Genomic DNA, 26,992 nt, shown 5'->3' with positions numbered 1-26,992 from the left:
GTGTATTCCATACTTCTAGCGATTGGATTTCACTCAAAACTCACCAAATGACTCCTCCCACCATATTATGCTGTCGCCCAAGTTTTCGGCTCGATCCGAAATTAATAGGTGTTCCAAATTGGACAATTCAAGTTCAACGGCAGTTCTTTCCTAATTGGAGTGGTTGGTGTATTCCATACTTCTAGCGATTGGATTTCACTCAAAACTCACCAAATGACTCCTCCCACCATATTATGATGTTGCCCAAGTTTTGGGCTCAATCCGAAATCAATAGGTGTGAGAAATTGGTCAATTCAATTTCAACAGCATTTCGTTCCTAATTGGAGTGGTTGGTGTATTCCATACTTCTAGCGATTGGATTTCACTCAAAACTCACCAAATGACTCCTCCCACCATATTATGATGTTGCCCAAGTTTTGGGCTCGATCCGAAATCAATAGGTGTTCCAAATTGGACAATTCAAGTTCAACGGCAGTTCGTTCCTAATTGGAGTGGTTGGTGTATTCCGTACTTCTAGCGATTGGATTTAAATCAAAACTCACCAAATGACTCCTCCCACCATATTATGATGTTGCCCAAGTTTTGGGCTCGATCCGAAATCAATAGGTGAGAGAAATTGGACAATTCAAGTTCAACGGCAGTTCGTTCCTAATTGGAGTGGTTGGTGTATTCCATACTTCTAGCGATTGGATTTCACTCAAAACTCACCAAATGACTCCTCCCACCATATTATGATGTTGCCCAAGTTTTGGGCTCGATCCGAAATCAATAGGTGTTCCAAATTGGACAATTCAAGTTCAACGGTAGTTCGTTCCTAATTGGAGTGGTTGGTGTATTCCATACTTCTAGCGATTGGATTTCACTCAAAACTCACCAAATGACTCCTCCCACCATATTACGATGTTGCCCAAGTTTTGGGCTCGATCCGAAATCAATAGGTGTTCCAAATTGGACAATTCAAGTTCAACGGCAGTTCGTTCTAAATTGGTGTGGTTGGTGTATTCCATACTTCAAGCGATTGGATTTCACTCAAAACTCACCAAACGACTCCTCCCACCATATTACGATGTTGCCCAAGTTTTGGGCTCGATCCGAAATCAATAGGTGTGAGAAATTGGTCAATTCAATTTCAACAGCATTTCGTTCCTAATTGGAGTGGTTGGTGTATTCCATACTTCTAGCGATTGGATTTCACTCAAAACTCACCAAATGACTCCTCCCACCATATTATGATGTTGCCCAAGTTTTGGGCTCGATCCGAAATCAATAGGTGTGAGAAATTGGACAATTCAAGTTCAACGGCAGTTCGTTCCTAATTGGAGTGGTTGGTGTATTCCATACTTCTAGCGATTGGATTTCACTCAAAACTCACCAAATGACTCCTCCCACCATATTATGATGTTGCCCAAGTTTTGGGCTCGATCCGAAATCAATAGGTGTTCCAAATTGGACAATTCAAGTTCAACGGCAGTTCGTTCTTAATTGGAGTGGTTGGTGTATTCCATACTTCTAGCGATTGGATTTCACTCAAAACTCACCAAATGACTCCTCGCACCATATTATGATGTTGCCCAAGTTTTGGGCTCGATCCGAAATCAATAGGTGTTCCAAATTGGACAATTCAAATTCAACGGCAGTTCGTTCCTAATTGGAGTGGTTGGTGTATTCCATACTTCTAGCGATTGGATTTCACTCAAAACTCACCAAATGACTCCTCCCACCATATTATGCTGTCGCCCAAGTTTTCGGCTCGATCCGAAATCAATAGGTGTTCCAAATTGGACAATTCAAGTTCAACGGCAGTTCTTTCCTAATTGGAGTGGTTGGTGTATTCCATACTTCTAGCGATTGGATTTCACTCAAAACTCACCAAATGACTCCTCCCACCATATTATGATGTTGCCCAAGTTTTGGGCTCGATCCGAAATCAATAGGTGTGAGAAATTGGACAATTCAAGTTCAACGGCAGTTCGTTCCTAATTGGAGTGGTTGGTGTATTCCATACTTCTAGCGATTGGATTTCACTGAAAACTCACCAAAAGACTCCTCCCACCATATTATGTTGTTGCCCAAGTTTTGGGCCCGATCCGAAATCAATAGGTGTTCCGAATTGGACAATTCAATTTCGACGACAGTTCGTTCCAAATTGGAGTGGTTGGTGTATTCCATACTTCTAGCGATTGGATTTCACTCAAAACTCACCAAATGACTCCTCCCACCATATTATGATGTTGCCCAAGATTTGAGCTAGATCCGAAATCAATAGGTGTTCCAAATTGGACAATTCAAGTTCAACGGCACTTCGTTCCGAATTGGAGTGGTTGGTGTATTCCATACTTCTAGCGATTGGATTTCACTGAAAACTAACCAAATGACTCCTCCCACCATATTATGAAGTTGCCCAAGTTTTGGGATCGATCCGAAATCAATAGGTGTTCCAAATTGGACAATTCAAGTTCAACGGCAGTTCGTTCCTAATGGAGTGGTTGGTGTATTCCATACTTCTAGCGATTGAATTTCAAACAAAACTCACCAAATGACTCCTCCCACCATATTATGCTGTCGCCCAAGTTTTCGGCTCGATCCGAAATCAATATTTGTTCCAAATTGGACAATTCAAGTTCAACGGCAGTTCTTTCCTAATTGGAGTGGTTGGTGTATTCCATACTTCTAGCGATTGGATTTCACTCAAAACTCACCAAATGACTCCTCCCACCATATTATGATGTTGCCCAAGTTTTCGGCTCAATCCGAAATCAATAGGTGTGAGAAATTGGTCAATTCAATTTCAACAGCATTTCGTTCCTAATTGGAGTGGTTGGTGTATTCCATACTTCTAGCGATTGGATTTCACTCAAAACTCACCAAATGACTCCTCCCACCGTATTATGATGTTGCCCAAGTTTTGGGCTCGATCCGAAATCAATAGGTGTTCCAAATTGGACAATTCAAGTTCAACGGCAGTTCGTTCTTAATTGGAGTGGTTGGTGTATTCCATACTTCTAGCGATTGGAGTTCACTCAAAACTCACCAAATGACTCCTCCCACCATATTATGATGTTGCCCAAGTTTTGGGCTCGATCCGAAATCAATAGGTGAGAGAAATTGGACAATTCAAGTTCAACGGCAGTTCGTTCCTAATTGGAGTGGTTGGTTGTTGCGTAGATTTAGCTCCACCAAAATGGATTAAGCTGCATCCTCAACTTGTGATACTCGCAAGTGCACGAACCGTTGGTAGTATAGCATATGTAAGTACGAGGTCGATTCCACAGGGATTGGTGATTGAATGATCCAATTTAGTTTCCCTACACAAAATAGAAACAAAAACAAAGAACATAAAACAAGGAAGAAAGAAATAAGTAACTCAAGCAAATAAGTTCCCAAGTTCAATTTAGATTAATGGATTGATTCTAGCTAAAGTATGATTAAGCCATGGTGTGTGGTCATAACCTTGTGTTCCTAATTCCCTAATTTGATCATTTGTTGTCTAACCTAAAATTAAGCATTAGGAACCCATTAAGCATAGAAGAACATTTTAAACAACCAAGTATGTATCTAATCCCTGTTGTCGAATGTCCATACATACTCTTCCTATTCATAGTTCAATTCGAATTAAAGCATGGTGTATACTCTTAATTCAAACCAAGATAGCTAACATGCAAGCCTAAATGGTGATCAATCTTTCAAACTAGCATATTAACTTATAAGCATAATGAATAAGAACAAAAACCATAATTGAAACTTGGAAACTAATTCAACTTGAAAACTTAAGAAAAGAATTTACATAACAAAGAAAAATAAATTACAACTAAGAAAACATTAAGGAAACTAAGAGAACTTTGAGGAAGAAAGGAAGTGTTTGAGAACTTTGAGGAGGGAGAAGAAAGTGTTTGGGAACTTTAGAGAATTTTGGAAGAACATGTGTTTGAGAGCTTTGAGGATTTTGGAAGGGAATGTGTTTAAGACATGGGGAATTTGGAAGAGAGTGTTTAGGAACTTTGAGAATTTGGAAGAGAGTGGTTGAGAACTTGGAGGATGTTTGTGAACTTGGAGAATTTGAGAACTTAGGGAAGGAAGAGAAATGTGTTTGTGAAGTGTTTGAGACATGGAGACTTTTGGAAGAGAAGGGAAGTAGAGAGATGTTTGAGAACTTTGAGGATTTTGGAAGAACATGTGTTTGAAAGCTTTAGAGAATTTGATGAAGGAAATGGGAGAAGTGTTTGGGAAGTGTTTGGAGAAGAGAGTATTTGAAGAATTTAGAAGAAGAGAAAGGAAAAGTGTTTGATATTTAGTACAAAGAAATTTTAATAGAATGATCTTATTACAACAATTGAGAACTACAAAGGGAAACTAAGAGAATTTGAGGGAGAGAAGGGAAGGGAGCTCTAGAGAAGTGCTTGAGAGCTCCCCCCCTTGGGGTGTTATTACAAGCTTAGAGAACTTCCCTATTTATAGGCCTAGGGGAAGTGAAAATCAGAATTCAATAAGACTAATGCATACAACACTTGAATTATAAAATCTGAAATGGTTGATGCACTTGTATTAGAAAATCTGAAATGGGTGATGCACTTGTATTAGAAAATCTTGAATTGGTTGATGCACTTCACCACTAAATCCCACCAGCAGCCCTAGCTCATCTTCATGTCACCATGACCAAGCTTCCAACCAGAAATGATAGCTCATACCTAGCTCACCATGACCAAGCATCCAACCAGCACATGCTGAGGTCAGCATGACCAGCAACTTCAAGGGCTTACAACTTGGGCTTCTATTAATCAAATTAGGACTTTAAGCACTCTAAATTGAAGTTCAGAATGTCTTCTTTCCAGCCATATGTTATTTGGGCCAATCCAAGGTCGGAGGAAGAAGTTAAGGCCGAAACAAATTGCTAACTCATTTTCCGCGCTGATAAGATCCATCCTGAGCATGGTTCTGTGTTTGCTAGGTAACGGACTCCAGATTTATCCAATGGGGCTGAATTTTGGATATGTTATAGTACACACCAATTGGAGCAACTTTCATGAAGAATGTGGCCTCATCCGAGCTATGTAGGTTGCTGAAACAAAGCTTGCAATATGATCTACGGAACTGGACTGGCAGGGGGCTGTAGCCATAATGAATTTGTCTTTAAGCTCTTCATCAATTCATCCAAATTAGGCCTTAACATGCTTGAATTGCATGAATTATGTTCTCCAAAGCCATCATTGTTACCTAAAGCTCAATTAACTGAAAGATAAACACAAAAAGGATTAAAAGCACAAGTTTAACTCAAAAACATAACCAAATCATAAGCTAGAAGGGTAAGAAATAATATACAATTATGAACCGATCATTGGTGTATTCCATAATTCTAGCGATTGGATTTCACTCAAAACTCACCAAATGACTCCTCCCACCATATTACGATGTTGCCCAAGTTTTGGGCTCGATCCGAAATCAATAGGTGTTCCAAATTGGACAATTCAAGTTCAACGGCAGTTCGTTCTAAATTGGTGTCGTTGGTGTATTCCATACTTCAAGCGATTGGATTTCACTCAAAACTCACCAAACGACTCCTCCCACCATATTATGATGTTGCCCAAGTTTTGGGCTCGATTCGAAATCAATAGGTGTGAGAAATTGGTCAATTCAATTTCAACAGCATTTCGTTCCTAATTGGAGTGGTTGGTGTATTCCATACTTCTAGCGATTGGATTTCACTCAAAACTCACCAAATGACTCCTCCCACCGTATTATGATGTTGCCCAAGTTTTGGGCTCGATCCGAAATCAATACGTGTTCCAAATTGGACAATTCAAGTTCAACGGCAGTTCGTTCTTAATTGGAGTGGTTGGTGTATTCCATACTTCTAGCGATTGGATTTCACTCAAAACTCACCAAATGACTCCTCCCACCATATTATGATGTTGCCCAAGTTTTGGGCTCGATCCGAAGTCAATAGGTGTTCCAAATTGGACAATTCAAGTTCAACGGCAGTTCGTTCCTAATTGGAGTGGTTGGTGTATTCCATACTTCTAGCGATTGGATTTCCCTCAAAACTCACCAAATGACTCCTCCCACCATATTATGATGTTGCCCAAGTTTTGGGCTCGATCCGAAATCAATAGGTGTGAGAATTTGGTCAATTCAAGTTCAACGGCAGTTCGTTCCTAATTGGAGTGGTTGGTGTATTCCGTATTTCTAGCGATTGGATTTGACGCAAAACTCCCCAAATGACTCCTCCCACCATATTATGATGTTGCCCAAGTTTTGGGCTCGATCCGAAATCAATAGGTGTTCCAAATTGGACAATTCAAGTTCAACGGCAGTTCGTTCTTAATTGGAGTGGTTGGTGTATTCCATACTTCTAGCGATTGGAATTCACTCAAAACTCACCAAAGGACTCCTCCCACCATATTATGATGTTGCCCAAGTTTTGGGCTCGATCCGAAATCAATAGGTGTGAGAAATTGGTCAATTCAATTTCAACGGCATTTCTTTCCTAATTGGAGTGGTTGGTGTATTCCATACTTCTAGCGATTGGATTTCACTCAAAACTCACCAAATGACTCCTCCCACCATATTATGATGTTGCCCAAGTTTTGGGCTAGATCCGAAATCAATAGGAGTTCCAAATTGGACAATTCAAGTTCAACGGCAGTTCGTTCCTAATTGGAGTGGTTGGTGTATTCCACACTTCTAGCGATTGGATTTCACTCAAAACTCACCAAATGACTCCTCCTACCATATTATGATGTTGCCCAAGTTTTGGGCTCGATCCGAAATCAATAGGTGTTCCAAATTGGACAATTCAAGTTCAACGGCAATTCGTTCCTAATTGGAGTGGTTGGTGTATTCCATACTTCTGGCGATTGGATTTCACTCAAAACTCACCAAATGACTCCTCCCACCATATTACGATGTTGCCCAAGTTTTGGGCTCGATCCGAAATCAATAGGTGTTCCAAATTGGACAATTCAAGTTCAATGGCAATTCGTTCCTAATTGGAGTGGTTGGTGTATTCCATACCTCTAGCGATTGGATTTCACCCAAAACTCACCAAACGACTCCTCCCACCATATTATGATGTTGCCCAAGTTTTGGGCTCGATCCGAAATCAATAGGTGTTCCAAATTGGACAATTCAAGTTCAACGGCAGTTCGTTCCTAATTGGAGTGGTTGGTGTATTCCATACTTCTAGCGATTGGATTTCAATCAAAACTCACCAAATGACTCCTCCCACCATATTATGATGTTGCCCAAGTTTTGGGCTCGATCCGAAATCAATAGGAGTGAGAAATTGGACAATTCAAGTTCAACGGCAGTTCGTTCCTAATTGGAGTGGTTGGTGTATTCCATACTTCTAGCGATTGGATTTCACTCAAACCTCACCAAATGACTCCTCCCACCATATTATGATGTTGCCCAAGTTTTGGGCTCGATCCGAAATCAATAGTTGTTCCAAATTGGACAATTCAAGTTCAACGGCAATTCGTTCCTAATTGGAGTGGTTGGTGTATTCCATACTTCTGGCGATTGGATTTCACTCAAAACTCACCAAATGACTCCTCCCACCATATTATGATGTTGCCCAAGTTTTGGGCTCGATCCGAAATCAATAGGTGTTCCAAATTGGACAATTCAAGTTCAATGGCAATTGGTTCCTAATTGGAGTGGTTGGTGTATTCCATACCTCTAGCGATTGGATTTCACCCAAAACTCACCAAATGACTCCTCCCACCATATTATGATGTTGCCCAAGTTTTGGGCTCGATCCGAAATCAATAGGTGTGAGAAATTGGACAATTCAAGTTCAACGGCAGTTCGTTCCTAATTGGAGTGGTTGGTGTATTCCAAACTTCTAGCGATTGGATTTCACTCAAAACTCACCAAAGGACTCCTCCCACCATATTATGATGTTGCCCAAGTTTTGGGCTCGATCCGAAATCAATAGGTGTGAGAAATTGGTCAATTCAATTTCAACGGCATTTCGTTCCTAATTGGAGTGGTTGGTGTATTCCATACTTCTAGCGATTGGATTTCACTCAAAACTCACCAAATGACTCCTCCCACCATATTATGATGTTGCCAAAGTTTTGGGCTCGATCCGAAATCAATAGTTGTTCAAAATTGGACAATTCAAGTTCAACGGCAGTTCGTTCCTAATTGGAGTGGTTGGTGTATTCCATACTTCTAGCGATTGGATTTCACTCAAAACTCACCAAATGACTCCTCCCACCATATTATGATGTTGCCCAAGTTTTGGGCTCGATCCGAAATCAATAGGTGTTCCAAATTGGACAATTCAAGTTCAACGGCAATTCGTTCCTAATTGGAGTGGTTGGTGTATTCCATACTTCTAGCAATTGAATTTCACTCAAAACTCACCAAATGACTCCTCCCACCATATTACGATGTTGCCCAAGTTTTGGGCTCGATCCAAAATCAATAGGTGTGCGAAATTGGACAATTCAAGTCCAACGGCAGTTCGTTCCTAATTGGAGTGGTTGGTGTATTCCATACTTCTAGCGATTGGATTTCTCTCAAAACCCACCAAATGACTCCTCCCACCATATTATGATGTTGCCCAAGATTTGGGCTCGATCCGAAATCAATAGGTGTTCCAAATTGGACAATTCAAGTTCAACGGCAGTTCGTTCCTAATTGGAGTGGTTGGTGTATTCCATACTTCTAGCGATTGGATTTCACTCAAAACTAACCAAATGACTCCTCCCACCATATTATGATGTTGCCCAAGTTTTGGGCTCGATCCGAAATCAATAGGTGTGAGAAATTGGACAATTCAAGTTCAACGGCAGTTCGTTCCTAATTGGAGTGGTTGGTGTATTCCATACTTCTAGCGATTGGATTTTAATCAAAACTCACCAAATGACTCCTCCCACCATATTATGATGTTGCCCAAGTTTTGGGCTCGATCCGAAATCAATAAGTGTGAGAAATTGGACAATTCAAATTCAACGGCAGTTCGTTCCTAATTGGAGTGGTTGGTGTATTCCATACTTCTAGCGATTGGATTTCACTCAAAACTCACCAAATGACTCCTCCCACCATATTATGTTGTTGCCCAAGTTTTGGGCTCGATCCGAAATCAATAGGTGTGAGAAATTGGACAATTCAAGTTCAACGGCAGTTCTTTCCTAATTGGAGTGGTTGGTGTATTCCATACTTCTAGCGATTGGATTTCACTCAAAACTCACCAAATGACTCCACCCACCGTATTATGATGTTGCCCAACTTTTGGTTTCGATCCGAAATCAATAGGTGTGAGAAATTGGTCAATTCAATTTCGACGGCATTTCGTTCCTAATTGGAGTGGTTGGTGTATTCCATACTTCTAGCGATTGGATTTCACTCAAAACTCACCAAATGACTCCTCCCACCATATTATGCTGGTGCCCAAGTTTTGGGATCGATCCGAAATCAATAGGTGTGCGAAATTGGACAATTCAAGTTCAATGGCAGTTCGTTCCTAATTGGAGTGGTTGGTGTATTCCATACTTCTAGCGATTGGATTTCACTCAAAACTCACCAAATGACTCCTCCCGCCATATTATGCTAGTGCCCAAGTTTTGGGATCGATCTGAAATCAATAGGTGTACGAAATTGGACAATTCAAGTTCAATGGCTGTTCGTTCCTAATTGGAGTGGTTGGTGTATTCCATACTTCTAGCGATTGGATTTCACTCAAAACTCACCAAATGACTCCTCCCACCATATTACGATGATGCCCAAGTTTTGGGCGCGATCCAAAATCAATAGGTGTGCGAAATTGGACAATTCAAGTCCAACGGCAGTTCGTTCCTAATTGGAGTGGTTGGTGTATTCCATACTTCTAGCGATTGGATTTCTCTCAAAACCCACCAAATGACTCCTCCCACCATATTATGTTGTTGCCCAAGATTTGGGCTCAATCCGAAATCAATAGGTGTTCCAAATTGGACAATTCAAGTTCAACGGCAGTTCGTTCCTAATTGGAGTGGTTGGTGTATTCCATACTTCTAGCGATTGGATTTCACTCAAAACTAACCAAATGACTCCTCCCACCATATTATGATGTTGCCCAAGTTTTGGGCTCGGTCCGAAATCAATAGGTGTGAGAAATTGGACAATTCAAGTTCAACGGCAGTTCGTTCCTAATTGGAGTGGTTGGTGTATTCCATACTTCTAGCGATTGGATTTCAATCAAAACTCACCAAATGACTCCTCCCACCATATTATGATGTTGCCCAAGTTTTGGGCTCGATCCGAAATCAATAGGTTTGAGAAATTGGACAATTCAAGTTTAACGGCAGTTCGTTCCTAATTGGAGTCGTTGGTGTATTCCATACTTCTAGCGATTGGATTTCACTCAAAACTCACCAAATGACTCCTCCCACCATATTATGATGTTGCACAAGTTTGGGGTTCGATCCGTAATCAATAGGTGTTAGAAATTGCACAATTCAAGTTCAACGTCTGTTTGTTCCTAATGGGAGTGGTTTGTGTATTCCATACTTCTAGCGATTGGATTTCACTCAAAACTTACCAAATGACTCCTCCCACCATATTATGATGTTGCCCAAGTTTTGGGCCTGATCCGAAATCAATAGGTGTGAGAAATTGGACAATTCAAGTTCAGCGGCAGTTCGTTCCTGATTGGAGTGGTTGGTGTATTCCATACTTCTAACGATTGGATTTCACTCAAAACTCACCAAATGACTCCTCCCACCATATTATGATGTTGCCCAAGTTTGGGGCTCGATCCGAAATCAATGGGCGTGAGAAATTGGACAATTCAAGTTCAACGGCAGTTCGTTCCTAATTGGAGTGGTTGGTGTATTCCATACTTCTAGTGATTGGATTTCAGTCAAAACTCACCAAATGACTCCTCCCCCCATATTATGATGTTGCCCAAGTTTTGGACTCGATCCGAAATCAATAAGTGTGAGAAATTGGACAATTCAAGTTCAACGGCAGTTCGTTCCTAATTGCAGTGGTTGGTGTATTCCATACTTCTAGGGTTTGGATTTCACTCAAAACATACCAAATGACTCCTCCCACCATATTATGATGTTGCCCAAGTTTGGGGCTCGATCCGAAATCAATAGGTGTGAGAAATTGGACAATGCAAGTTCAACGGCAGTTCGTTCCTAATTGGAGTGGTTGGTGTATTCCATACTTCTAGCGATTGGATTTCACTCAAAAGTAACCAAATGACTCCTCCCACCATATTATGATGTTGCCCAAGTTTTGGGCTCGATCCGAAATCAATGGGTGTTCCAAATTGGACAATTCAAATTCAACGGCAGTTCGTTCCTAATGGGAGTGGTTGGTGTATTCCATACTTCTAGCGATTGGATTTCACTCAAAACTCACCAAATGACTCCGCCCACCATGTTATGATGTTGCCCAAGTTTTGGGCCTGATCCGAAATCATTAGGTGTGAGAAATTGGACAATTGAAGTTCAACGGCAGTTCGTTCCTAATTGGAGTGGTTTGTGTATTCCATACTTCTAACGATTGGATTTCACTCAAAACTCACCAAACGACTCCTCCCACCATATTATGATGTTGCCCAACTTTGGGGCTCGATCCGAAATCAATAGGTGTGAGAAATAGGACAACTCAAGTTCAACGGCAGTTCGTTCCTAATTGGAGTGGTTGGTGTATTTCATACTTCTAGCGATTGGATTTCACTCAAAACTCACCAAATGACTCCTCCCACCGTGTTATGAAGTTGCCCAAGTTTTGGGCTCGATCCGAAATCAATAGGTGTGAGAAATTGGACAATTCAAGTTCAACGGCAGTTCGTTCCTAATGGGAGTGGTTGGTGTATTCCATACTTCTAGCGATTGGATTTCACTCAAAACTCACCAAATGACTCCTCCCACCATATTATGATGTTGCCCAAGTTTGGGGCTCGATCCGAAATCAATAGGTGTGAGAAATAGGACAACTCAAGTTCAACGGCAGTTCGTTCCTAGTTGGAGTGGTTGGTGTATTCCATACTTCTAGCGATTGGATTTCAATCAAAACTCACCAAATGACTCCTCCCACCATGTTATGAAGTTGCCCAAGTTTTGGGCTCGATCCGAAATCTATAGGTGTGAGAAATTGGACAATTCAAGTTCAACGGCAGTTCGTTCCTAACTGGAGTGGTTGGTGTATTCCACACTTCTAGCGATGGGATTTCACTCAAAACTCAGCAAATGACTCCTCCCACCGTATTACGATGTTGCCCAAGTTTGGGGCTCGATCCAAAATCAATAGGTGTTCCAAATTGGACAATTCAAGTTCAACGGCAGTTCGTTCCTAATTGGAGTGGTTGGTGTATTCCACACTTCTAGCGATTGGATTTCACTCAAAACTAACCAAATGACTCCTCCCACCATATTAAGATGTTGCCCAAGTTTTGGGCTCGATCCGAAATCAATAGGTGTTCCAAATTGGACAATTCAAGTTCAACGGCAGTTCGTTCCTAATTGGAGTGGTTGGTGTATTCCATACTTCTAGCGATTGGATTTCACTCAAAACTCACCAAATGACTCCACCCACCATATTATGATGTTGCCCAAGTTTTGGGCTCAATCCGAAATCAATAGGTGTGGGAAATTGGACAATTCAAGTTCAACGGCAGTTCGTTCCTAATTGGAGTGGTTGGTGTATTCCATACTTCTAGCGATTGGATTTCACTCAAAACTAACCAAATGACTACTCCCACCATATTATGATGTTGCCCAAGTTTTGGGCTCGATCCAAAATCAATAGGTGTGAGAAATTGGACAATTCAAGTTCAACGGCAGTTCGTTCCTAATTGGAGTGGTTGTTGTACTCCACACTTGTAGCGATTGGATTTCACTCAAAACTAACCAAATGACTCCTCCCACCGTATTATCATGTTGCACAAGTTTGGGGTTCGATCCGAAATCAATAGGTGTTAGAAATTGGACAATCAAGTTCAACGGCAGTTCGTTCCTGATTGGAGTGGTTGGTGTATTCCATACTTCTAGCGATTGGATTTCACTCAAAACTCACCAAATGACTCCTCCCACCATATTATGATGTTGCACAAGTTTGGGGTTCGATCCGAAATCAATAGGTGTTAGAAATTGGACAATTCAAGTTCAACGGCAGTTCGTTCCTAATTGGAATGGTTGGTGTATTCCGTACTTCTAGCGATTGGATTTCACTCAAAACTCACCAAACGACTCCTCCCACCGTATTATGATGTTGCCCAAGTTTTGGGCTCGATCCGAAATCAATAGGTGTTCCAAAATGGACAATTCAAGTTCTACGGCAGTTCGTTCCTAATTGGAGTGGTTGGTGTATTCCATACTTCTAGCGATTGGATTTCACTCAAAACTAACCAAATGACTCCTCGCACCATATTATGTTGTTGCCCAAGTTTTGGGCTCGATCCGAAATCAATAGGTGTTCCAAATTGGACAATTCAAGTTCAACGGCAGTTCGTTCCTAATTGGAGTGGTTGGTGTATTCCATACTTCTAGCGATTGGATTTCACTCAAAACTCACCAAATGACTACTCCCACCATATTATGATGTTGCCCAAGTTTTGGGCTCGATCCGAAATCAATAGGTGTGACAAATTGGACAATTCAAGTTCAACGGAAGTTCGTTCCTAATTGGAGTGGTTGATGTATTCCATACTTCTAGCGATTGGATTTCACTCAAAACTCACCAAATGACCCCTCCCACCATATTATGATGTTTCCCAAGTTTTGGGCTCGATCCGAAATCAATAGGTGTGACAAATTGGACAATTCAAGTTCAACGGAAGTTCGTTCCTAATTGGATTGGTTGGTGTATTCCATACTTCTAGCGATTGGATTTCACTCAAAACTCACCAAATGACTCCTCCCACCATATTAAGATGTTGCCCAAGTTTTGGGCTCGATCTGAAATCAATAGGTGTTCCAAATTGGACAATTCAAGTTCAACGGCAGTTCGTTCCTAATTGGAGTGGTTGGTGTATTCCATACTTCTAGCGATTGGATTTCACTCAAAACTCACCAAATGACTCCTCCCACCATATTATGTTGTTGCCCAAGTTTTGGGCTCGATCCGAAATCAATAGGTGTGGGAAATTGGACAATTCAAGTTCAACAGAAGTTCGATCCTAATTGGAGTGGTTGGTGTATTCCACACTTCTAGAGATTGGATTTCACTCAAAACTAAACAAATGACTCCTCCCACCATGTTATGATGTTGCACAAGTTTGGGGTTCGATCCGAAATAAATAGGTGTTAGAAATTGGACAATTCAAGTTCAACGGCAGTTCGTTCGTAATTGGAGTGGTTGGTGTATTCCATACTTCTAGCGATTGGATTTCACTCAAAACTAACCAAATGACTCCTCCCACCATATTATGATGTCGCACAAGTTTGGGGTTCGATCCAAAATCAATAGGTGTTAGAAATTGGACAATTCAAGTTCAACGGCAGTTCGTTCCTAATTGGAGTGGTTGGTGTATTCCATACTTCTAGCGATTGGATTTCACTCAAAACTAACCAAATGACTCCTCGCACCATATTATGTTGTTGCCCAAGTTTTGGGCTCGATCCGAAATCAATAGGTGTTCCAAATTGGACAATTCAAGTTCAACGGCAGTTCGTTCCTAATTGGACTGGTTGGAGTATTCCATACTTCTAGCGATTGGATTTCACTCAAAACTCACCAAATGACTCCTCCCACCATATTATGATATTGCCCAAGTTTTGGGCTCGATCCGAAATCAATAGGTGTTCCAAATTGGACAATTCAAGTTCAACGGCAGTTCGTTCCTAATTGGAGTGGTTGGTGTATTCCATACTTCTAGCGATTGGATTTCACTCAAAACTAACCAAATGACTCCTCGCACCATATTATGTTGTTGCCCAAGTTTTGGGCTCGATTCGAAATCAATAGTTGTTCCAAATTGGACAATTCAAGTTCAACGGCAGTTCGTTCCTAATTGGAGTGGTTGGTGTATTCCATACTTCTAGCGATTGGATTTCACTCAAAACTCACCAAATGACTCCTCCCACCATATTATGATGTTGCCCAAGTTTTGGGCTCGATCCGAAATCAATAGGTGTTCCAAATTGGACAATTCAAGTTCAATGGCAGTTCGTTCCTAATTGGAGTGGTTGGTGTATTCCATACTTCTAGCGATCGGATTTCGCTCAAAACTCACCAAATGTTTCCTCCCACCAAATTATGATGTTGCCCAAGTTTTGGGCTCGATCTGAAATTAATAGGTGTTCCAAATTGGACAATTCAAGTTCAACGGCAGTTCGTTCCTAATTGGAGTGGTTGGTGTATTCCATTCTTCTAGCGATTGGATTTCACTCAAAACTCACCAAATGACTCCTCCCACCATATTATGATGTTGCCCAAGTTTGGGGCTTGATACGAAATCAATAGGTTTGAGAAATTGGACAATTCAAGTTTAACGGCAGTTCGTTCCTAATTGGAGTCGTTGGTGTATTCCATACTTCTAGCGATTGGATTTCACTCAAAACTCACCAAATGACTCCTCCCACCATATTATGATGTTGCACAAGTTTGGGGTTCGATCCGTAATCAATAGGTGTTAGAAATTGCACAATTCAAGTTCAACGTCTGTTTGTTCCAAATGGGAGTGGTTTGTGTATTCCATACTTCTAGCGATTGGATTTCACTCAAAACTTACCAAATGACTCTTCCCACCATATTATGATGTTGCCCAAGTTTTGGGCCTGATCCGAAATCAATAGGTGTGAGAAATTGGACAATTCAAGTTCAGCGGCAGTTCGTTCCTAATTGGAGTGGTTGGTGTATTCCATACTTCTAACGATTGGATTTCACTCAAAACTCACCAAATGACTCCTCCCACCATATTATGATGTTGCCCAAGTTTGGGGCTCGATCCGAAATCAATGGGCGTGAGAAATTGGACAATTCAAGTTCAACGGCAGTTCGTTCCTAATTGGAGTGGTTGGTGTATTCCATACTTCTAGTGATTGGATTTCAGTCAAAACTCACCAAATGACTCCTCCCCCCATATTATGATGTTGCCCAAGTTTTGGGCTCGATCCGAAATCAATAGGTGTGAGAAATTGGACAATTCAAGTTCAACGGCAGTTCGTTCCTAATTGCAGTGGTTGGTGTATTCCATACTTCTAGGGTTTGGATTTCACTCAAAACATACCAAATGACTCCTCCCACCATATTATGATGTTGCCCAAGTTTGGGGCTCGATCCGAAATCAATAGGTGTGAGAAATTGGACAATGCAAGTTCAACGGCAGTTCGTTCCTAATTGGAGTGGTTGGTGTATTCCATACTTCTAGCGATTGGATTTCACTCAAAAGTAACCAAATGACTCCTCCCACCATATTATGATGTTGCCCAAGTTTTGGGCTCGATCCGAAATCAATGGGTGTTCCAAATTGGACAATTCAAGTTCAACGGCAGTTCGTTCCTAATGGGAGTGGTTGGTGTATTCCATACTTCTAGCGATTGGATTTCACTCAAAACTCACCAAATGACTCCTCCCACCATGTTATGATGTTGCCCAAGTTTTGGGCCTGATCCGAAATCATTAGGTGTGAGAAATTGGACAATTGAAGTTCAACGGCAGTTCGTTCCTAATTAGAGTGGTTTGTGTATTCCATACTTCTAACGATTGGATTTCACTCAAAACTCACCAAACGACTCCTCCCACCATATTATGATGTTGCCCAACTTTGGGGCTCGATCCGAAATCAATAGGTGTGAGAAATAGGACAACTCAAGTTCAACGGCAGTTCGTTCCTAATTGGAGTGGTTGGTGTATTTCATACTTCTAGCGATTGGATTTCCCTCAAAACTCACCAAATGACTCCTCCCACCATATTATGATGTTGCCCAAGTTTGGGGCTCGATCCGAAATCAATAGGTGTGAGAAATAGGACAACTCAAGTTCAACGGCAGTTCGTTCCTAGTTGGAGTGGTTGGTGTATTCCATACTTCTGGCGATTGGATTTCAATCAAAACTCACCAAATGACTCCTCCCACCATGTTATGAAGTTGACCAAGTTTTGGGCTCGATCCGAAATCTATAGGTGTGAGAAATTGGACAATTCAAGTTCAACGGCAGTTCGTTCCTAACTGGAGTGGTTGGTGTATTCCACACTTCTAGCGATGGGATTTCACTCAAAACTCAGCAAATGACTCCTCCCACCGTATTACGATGTTGCCCAAGTTTGGGGCTCGATCCAAAATCAATAGGTGTTCCAAATTGGACAATTCAAGTTCAACGGCAGTTCGTTCCTAATTGGAGTGGTTGGTGTATTCCACACTTCTAGCGATTGGATTTCACTCAAAACTAACCAAATGACTCCTCCCACCCTATTAAGATGTTGCCCAAGTTTTGGGCTCGATCCGAAATCAATAGGTGTTCCAAATTGGACAATTCAAGTTCAACGGCAGTTCGTTCCTAATTGGAGTGGTTGGTGTATTCCATACTTCTAGCGATTGGATTTCACTCAAAACTCACCAAATGACTCCACCCACCATATTATGATGTTGCCCAAGTTTTGGGCTCAATCCGAAATCAATAGGTGTGGGAAATTGGACAATTCAAGTTCAACGGCAGTTCGTTCCTAATTGGAGTGGTTGGTGTATTCCATACTTCTAGCGATTGGATTTCACTCCAAACTAACCAAATGACTACTCCCACCATATTATGATGTTGCCCAAGTTTTGGGCTCGATCCAAAATCAATAGGTGTGAGAAATTGGACAATTCAAGTTCAACGGCAGTTCGTTCCTAATTGGAGTGGTTGTTGTATTCCACACTTGTAGCGATTGGATTTCACTCAAAACTAACCAAATGACTCCTCCCACCGTATTATCATGTTGCACAAGTTTGGGGTTCGATCCGAAATCAATAGGTGTTAGAAATTGGACAATTCAAGTTCAACGGCAGTTCGTTCCTGATTGGAGTGGTTGGTGTATTCCATACTTCTAGCGATTGGATTTCACTCAAAACTCACCAAATGACTCCTCCCACCATATTATGATGTTGCACAAGTTTGGGGTTCGATCCGAAATCAATAGGTGTTAGAAATTGGACAATTCAAGTTCAACGGCAGTTCGTTCCTAATTGGAATGGTTGGTGTATTCCGTACTTCTAGCGATTGGATTTCACTCAAAACTCACCAAACGACTCCTCCCACCGTATTATGATGTTGCCCAAGTTTTGGACTCGATCCGAAATCAATAGGTGTTCCAAAATGGACAATTCAAGTTCTACGGCAGTTCGTTCCTAATTGGAGTGGTTGGTGTATTCCATACTTCTAGCGATTGGATTTCACTCAAAACTAACCAAATGACTCCTCGCACCATATTATGTTGTTGCCCAAGTTTTGGGCTCGATCCGAAATCAATAGGTGTTCCAAATTGGACAATTCAAGTTCAACGGCAGTTCGTTCCTAATTGGAGTGGTTGGTGTATTCCATACTTCTAGCGATTGGATTTCACTCAAAACTCACCAAATGACTACTCCCACCATATTATGATGTTGCCCAAGTTTTGGGCTCGATCCGAAATCAATAGGTGTGACAAATTGGACAATTCAAGTTCAACGGAAGTTCGTTCCTAATTGGAGTGGTTGATGTATTCCATACTTCTAGCGATTGGATTTCACTCAAAACTCACCAAATGACCCCTCCCACCATATTATGATGTTTCCCAAGTTTTGGGCTCGATCCGAAATCAATAGGTGTGACAAATTGGACAATTCAAGTTCAACGGAAGTTCGTTCCTAATTGGATTGGTTGGTGTATTCCATACTTCTAGCGATTGGATTTCACTCAAAACTCACCAAATGACTCCTCCCACCATATTAAGATGTTGCCCAAGTTTTGGGCTCGATCTGAAATCAATAGGTGTTCCAAATTGGACAATTCAAGTTCAACGGCAGTTCGTTCCTAATTGGAGTGGTTGGTGTATTCCATACTTCTAGCGATTGGATTTCACTCAAAACTCACCAAATGACTCCTCCCACCATATTATGATGTTGCCCAAGTTTTGGGCTCGATCCGAAATCAATAGGTGTTCCAAATTGGACAATTCAAGTTCAACGGAAGTTCGATCCTAATTGGAGTGGTTGGTGTATTCCACACTTCTAGCGATTGGATTTCACTCAAAACTAAACAAATGACTCCTCCCACCATGTTATGATGTTGCACAAGTTTGGGGTTCGATCCAAAATAAATAGGTGTTAGAAATTGGACAATTCAAGTTCAACGGCAGTTCGTTCCTAATTGGAGTGGTTGGTGTATTCCATACTTCTAGCGATTGGATTTCACTCAAAACTAACCAAATGACTCCTCGCACCATATTATGTTGTTGCCCAAGTTTTGGGCTCGATTCGAAATCAATAGGTGTTCCAAATTGGACAATTCAAGTTCAACGGCAGTTCGTTCCTAATTGGAGTGGTTGGTGTATTCCATACTTCTAGCGATTGGATTTCACTCAAAACTCACCAAATGACTCCTCCCACCATATTATGATGTTGCCCATGTTTTGGGCTCGATCCGAAATCAATAGGTGTGACAAATTGGACAATTCAAGTTCAACGGAAGTTCGTTCCTAATTGGAGTGGTTGATGTATTCCATACTTCTAGCGATTGGATTTCACTCAAACCTCACCAAATGACCCCTCCCACCATATTATGATGTTTCCCAAGTTTTGGGCTCGATCCGAAATCAATAGGTGTGACAAATTGGACAATTCAAGTTCAACGGAAGTTCGTTCCTAATTGGATTGGTTGGTGTATTCCATACTTCTAGCTATTGGATTTCATTCAAAACTCACCAAATGACTCCTCCCACCATATTAAGATGTTGCCCAAGTTTTGGGCTCGATCTGAAATCAATAGGTGTTCCAAATTGGACAATTCAAGTTCAACGGCAGTTCGTTCCTAATTGCAGTGGTTGGTGTATTCCATACTTCTAGCGAGTGGATTTCACTCAAAACTCACCAAATGACTCCTCCCACCATATTATGATGTTGCCCAAGTTTTGGGCTCGATCCGAAATCAATAGGTGTGGGAAATTGGACAATTCAAGTTCAACGGCAGTTCGATCCTAATTGGAGTGGTTGGTGTATTCCACACTTCTAGCGATTGGATTTCACTCAAAACTAAACAAATGACTCCTCCCACCATATTATGATGTTGCACAAGTTTGGGGTTCGATCCGAAATAAATTGGTGTTAGAAATTGGACAATTCAAGTTCAACGGCAGTTCGTTCCTAATTGGAGTGGTTGGTGTATTCCATACTTCTAGCGATTGGATTTCACTCTAAACTAACCAAATGACTCCTCGCACCATATTATGTTGTTGCCCAAGTTTTGGGCTCGATTCGAAATCAATAGGTGTTCCAAATTGGACAATTCAAGTTCAACGGCAGTTCGTTCCTAATTGGAGTGGTTGGTGTATTCCATACTTCTAGCGATTGGATTTCACTCAAAACTCACCAAATGACCCCGCCCACCGTATTATGATGTTTCCCAAGTTTTGGGCTCGATCCGAAATCAACAGGTGTGACAAATTGGACAATTCAAGTTCAACGGAAGTTCGTTCCTAATTGGATTGGTTGGTGTATTCCATACTTCTAGCGATTGGATTTCACTCAAAACTCTCCAAATGACTCCTCCCACCATATTAAGATGTTGCCCAAGTTTTGGGCTCGATCTGAAATCAATAGGTGTTCCAAATTGGACAATTCAAGTTCAACGGCAGTTCGTTCCTAATTGGAGTGGTTGGTGTATTCCATACTTCTAGCGATTGGATTTCACTCAAAACTCACCAAATGACTCGTCGCACCATATTATGTTGTTGCCCAAGTTCGGGGCTCGATCCGAAATCAACAGGTGTGAGAAATTGGACAATTCAAGTTCAACGGCAGTTCGTTCCTAATTGGAGTGGTTGGTGTCTTCCATACTTCTAGCGATTGGATTTCACTCAAAACTCACCAAATGACTCCTCCCACCATATTATGATGTTGCCCAAGTTTTGGGCTCGATCCGAAATCAATAGGTGTTCCAAATTGGACAATTCAAGTTCAACGGCAGTTCGTTCCTAATTGGATTGGTTGGTGTATTCCATACTTCTAGCGATTGGAATTCACTCAAAACTCACCAAATGACTCCTCCCACCATATTATGATATTGCCCAAGTTTTGGGCTCGATCCAAAATCAATAGGTGTTCCAAATTGGACAAGTCAAGTTCAACGGCAGTTCGTTCCTAATTGGAGTGGTTGGTGTATTCCATACTTCTAGCGATTGGATTTCACTCAAAACTCACCAAATGACTCCTCCCACCATATTATCATGTGGCCAAAGTTTGGGGCTCGATCCGAAATCAATAGGTGTTAGAAATTGGACAATCCAAGTTCAACGGCAGTTCGTTCCTAATTCGAGTGGTTGGTGTCTTCCATACTTCTAGCGATTGGATTTCACTCAAAACTCACCAAATGACTCCTCCCACCATATTATGATGTTGCCCAAGTTTTGGGCTTGATCTGAAATCAATAGGTGTTCGAAATTGGACAATTGAAGTTCAACGGCAGTTCGTTCCTAATTGGAGTGGTTGGTGTATTCCATACTTCTAGCGATTGGATTTCACTCAAAACTCACCAAATGACTCCTCCCACCATATTATGATGTTGCCCAAGTTTGGGGATCGATCCGAAATCAATAGGTGTGAGAAATTGGACAATTCAAGTTCAACGGCATTTCGTTCCTAATTGGAGTGGTTGGTGTATTCCATACTTCTAGCGATTGGATTTCACTCAAAACTCACCAAATGACTCCTCCCACCATATTATGTTGTTGCCCAAGTTTTGGGCTCGATCCGAAATCAATAGGTGTGAGAAATTGGACAATTCATGTTCAACGGCAGTTCGTTCCTAATTGGAGTGGTTGGTGTATTCCATACTTGTAGCGATTGGATTTCACTCAAAACTCACCAAATGACTCCTCCCACCATATTATGATGTTGCCCAAGTTTTGGGCTCGATCCGAAATCAATAGGTGTTCCAAATTGGACAATCCAAGTTCAACGGCAGTTCGTTCCTAATTGGAGTGGTTGGTGTATTCCATACTTCTAGCGATTGGATTTCATTCAAAACTCACCAAATGACTCCTCCCACCATATTATGATGTTGCACAAGTTTGGGGTTCGATCCGAAATCAATAGGTGTTAGAAATTGGACAATTCAAGTTCAACGGCAGTTCGTTCCTAATGGGAGTGGTTGGTGTATTCCATACTTCTAGCGATTGGATTTCACTCAAAACTCTCCAAATGACTCCTCCCACCATATTATCATGTGGCCCAAGTTTGGGGCTCGATCCGAAATCAATAGGTGTGAGAAATTGGACAATCCAAGTTCAACGGCAGTTCGTTCCTAATTGGAGTGGTTGGTGTCTTCCATACTTCTAGCGATTGGATTTCACTCAAAACTCACCAAATGACTCCTCCCACCATATTATGGTGTTGCCCAAGTTTTGGGCTCGATCCGAAATCAATAGGTGTTCCAAATTGGACAATTCAAGTTCAATGGCAGTTCGTTCCTAATTGGAGTGGTTGGTGTATTCCATACTTCTAGCGATTGGATTTCACTCAAAACTCACCAAATGACTCCTCCCACCATATTATGATGTTGCCCAAGTTTTGGGCTCGATCCGAAATCAATAGGTGTGAGAAATTGCAGAATTCAGGTTTAAGGGCAGTTCGTTCCTAATTGGAGTGGTTGGTGTATTCCATACATCTAGCGATTGGATTTCACTCAAAACTCACCAAATGACTCCTCCCACCATATTATGATGTTGCACAAGTTTTGGGCTCGATCCGAAATCAATAGGTGTTCCAAATTGGACAATTCAAGTTCAACGGCAGTTCGTTCCTAATTGCAGTGGTTGGTGTATTCCATACTTCTAGCGATTGGATTTCACTCAAAACTCACCAAATGACTCCTCCCACCATATTATGATGTTGCCCAAGTTTTGGGCTCGATCCGAAATCAATAGGTATGAGAAATTGGACAATTCAAGTTCAACGGCAGTTCGTTCCTAATTGCAGTGGTTGGTGGCGATTGGATTTCACTCAAAACTCACCAAATCACTCCTCCCACCATATTATGATGTTGCCCAAGTTTTGGGCTCGATCCGAAATCAATAGGTGTTCCAAATTGGACAATTCAAGTTCAACGGCAGTTCGTTCCTAATTGCAGTGGTTGGTGTATTCTATACTTCTAGCGATTGGATTTCACTCAAAACTCACCAAATGACTCCTCCCACCATATTATGATGTTGCCCAAGTTTTGGGCTCGATCCGAAATCAATAGGTGTTTCAAATTGGACAATTCAAGTTCAACGGCAGTTCGTTCCTAATTGGAGTGGTTGGTGTATTCCATACTTCTAGCGATTGGATTTCACTCAAAACTCACCAAATGGCTCCTCCCACCATATTATGATGTTTCCCAAGTTTTGGGCTCGATCCGATATCAATAGGTGTTCCAAATTGGACAATTCAAGCTCAACGGCAGTTCGTTCCTAATTGGAGTGGTTGGTGTATTCCATACTTCTAGCGATTGGATTTCCCTCAAAACTCACCAAATGACTCCTCCCACCATATTATGATGTTGCCCAAGTTTTGGGCTCGATCCGAAATCAATAGGTGTTCCAAATTGGACAATTCAAGTTCAACGGCAGTTCGTTCCTAATTGGAGTGGTTGGTGTATTCCATACTTCTAGCGATTGGATTTCACTCAAAACTCACCAAATGACTCCAACCACCATATTATGATGTTGCCCAAGTTTTGGGCTCGATCCGAAATCAATAGGTGTGAGAAATTGGACAATTCAAGTTCAACGGCAGTTCATTCCTAATTGGAGTGGTTGGTGGATTCCATACTTCTAGCGATTGGATTTCACTCAAAACTCACCAAATGACTCCTCCCACCATATTATGATGTTGTCCAAGTTTGGGGCTCGATCCGAAATCAATAGGTGTGAGAAATTGGACAATTCAAGTTCGACAGCAGTTCGTTCCTATTTGCAGTGGTTGGTGGCGATTGGATTTCACTCAAAACTCACTAAATCACTCCTCCCACCATATTACGATGTTGCCCAAGTTTTGGGCTCGATCCGAAATCAATAGGTGTGAGAAATTGGACAATTCAAGTTCAACGGCAGTTCATTCCTAATTGGAGTGGTTGGTGTATTCCATACTTCTAGCGATTGGATTTCACTCAAAACTCACCAAATGACTCCTTCCGCCGTGTTATGATGTTGCCCAAGTTTTGGCCTCGATCCGAAATCAATAGGTGTGAGAAATTGGACAATTCAAGTTCAACGGCAGTTCGTTCCTAATTGGAGTGGTTGGTGTATTCCATACTTCTAGCGATTGGATTTCACTCAAAACTCACCAAATGACTCCTCCCACAATATTATGATGTTGCCCAAGTTTTGGGCTCGATCCGAAATCAATAGGTGGGAGAAATTGGACAATTCAAGTTCAACGGCAGTTCGTTCCTAATTGGAGTGGTTGGTGTATTCCATACTTCTAGCGATTGGATTTCACTCAAAACTCACCAAATGGCTCCTCCCACCATATTATGATGTTTCCCAAGTTTTGGGCTCGATCCGATATCAATAGGTGTTCCAAATTGGACAATTCAAGCTCAACGGCAGTTCTTTCCTAATTGGAGTGGTTGGTGTATTCCATACTTCTAGCGATTGGATTTCCCTCAAAACTCACCAAATGACTCCTCCCACCATATTATGATGTTGCACAAGTTTGGGGTTCGATCAGAAATCAATAGGTGTTAGAAATTGGACAATTCAAGTTCAACGGCAGTTCGTTCCTAATGGGAGTGGTTGGTGTATTCCGTACTTCTAGCGATTGGATTTCACTCAAAACTCTCCAAATGACTCCTCCCACCATATTATCATGTGGCCCAAGTTTGGGGCTCGATCCGAAATCAATAGGTGTGAGAAATTGGACAATTCAAGTTCAATGGTAGTTCGTTCCTAATTGGAGTGGTTGGTGTATTCCATACTTCTAGCGATTGGATTTCACTCAAAACTCACCAAATGACTCCAACCACCATATTATGATGTTGCCCAAGTTTTGGGCTCGATCCGAAATCAATAGGTGTGAGAAATTGGACAATTCAAGTTCAACGGCAGTTCATTCCTAATTGGAGTGGTTGGCGGATTCCATACTTCTAGCGAGTGGATTTCACTTAAAACTCACCAAATGACTCCTCCCACCGCATTATGATGTTGCCCAAGTTTTGGGCTCGATCCGAAATCAATAGGTGTGAGAAATTGGACAATTCCAGTTCAACGGCAGTTCCTTCCTAATTGGAGTGGTTGGTGTATTCCATACTGCTAGCGATTGGATTTCACTCAAAACTCACCAAATGACTCCTCCCACCATATTATGATGTTGCCCAAGTTTTGGGCTCGATCCGAAATCAATTGGTGTGAGAAATTGGACAATTCAAGTTGAACGGCAGTTCGTTCCTAATTGGAGTGGTTGGTGTATTCCATACTTCTAGCGATTGGATTTAACTCAAAACTCACCAAATGACTCCTCCCACCATATTATGATTTTGCCCAAGTTTTGGGCTCGATCAGAAATCAATACGTGTGAGAAATTGGACAATTCAATTTCAACGGCAGTTCGTTCCTAATTGGAGTGGTAGGTGTATTCCATACTTCTAGCGATTGGATTTCACTCAAAACTCACCAAATGACTCCTACCACCGTATTATGATGTTGCCCAGGTTTTGGGCTCGATCCGAAATCAATCGGTGTTCCAAATTGGACAATTCAAGTTCAACGGCAGTTCGTTCCCAATTGGAGTGGTTGGTGTATTCCATACTTCTAGCCATTGGATTTCACTCAAAACTCACCAAATGACTCCTCCCACCATATTATGATGTTGCCCATGTTTTGGACTCGATCCGAAATCAATAGGTGTTCCAAATTGGACAATTCAAGTTCAACGGCAGTTCGTTCCTAATTGGAGGGGTTGGTGTATTCCATACTTCTAGCGATTGGATTTCACTCAAAACTCACCAAATGACTCCTCCCACCATATTATGATGTTGCCCAGGTTTTGGGCTCGATCCGAAATCAATCGGTGTTCCAAATTGGACAATTCAAGTTCAACGGCAGTTCGTTCCCAGTTGGAGTGGTTGGTGTATTCCATACTTCTAGCCATTGGATTTCACTCAAAACTCACCAAATGACTCCTCCCACCATATTATGATGTTGCCCATGTTTTGGACTCGATCCGAAATCAATAGGTGTTCCAAATTGGACAATTAAAGTTCAACGGCAGTTCGTTCCTAATTGGAGGGGTTGGTGTATTCCATACTTCTAGCGATTGGATTTCACTCAAAACTCACCAAATGACTCCTCCCACCATATTATGATGTTGCCCAGGTTTTGGGCTCGATCCGAAATCAATCGGTGTTCCAAATTGGACAATTCAAGTTCAACGGCAGTTCGTTCCCAATTGGAGTGGTTGGTGTATTCCATACTTCTTGCGATTGGATTTAACTCAAAACTCACCAAATGACTCCCCCCACCATATTATGATGTTGCCCAAGTTTTGGGCTCGATCCGAAATCAATAGGTGTGAGAAATTGGACAATTCAAGTTCAACGGCAGTTCGTTTCTAATTGGAGTGGTTGGTGTATTCCATACTTATAGCGATTGGATTTCACTCAAAACTCACCAAATGACTCCTCCCACCATATTATGATGTTGCCCAAGTTTTGGGCTCGATCCGAAATCAATAGGTGATCCAAATTGGACAATTCAAGTTCAACGGCAGTTCGTTCCTTATTGGATTGGTTGATGTATTCCATACTTCTAGCGATTGGATTTCACTCAAAACTCACCAAATGACGCCTCCCACCATATTAAGATGTTGCCCAAGTTTTGGGCTCGATCCGAAATCAATAG

This window comes from Prunus avium, chromosome 1, assembly GCF_965620075.1.
Source record: "Prunus avium chromosome 1, drPruAviu1.hap1.1, whole genome shotgun sequence".
NCBI classification, from domain to species: Eukaryota; Viridiplantae; Streptophyta; class Magnoliopsida; order Rosales; family Rosaceae; genus Prunus; species Prunus avium.
This window is presented reverse-complemented; position numbering follows the sequence as displayed.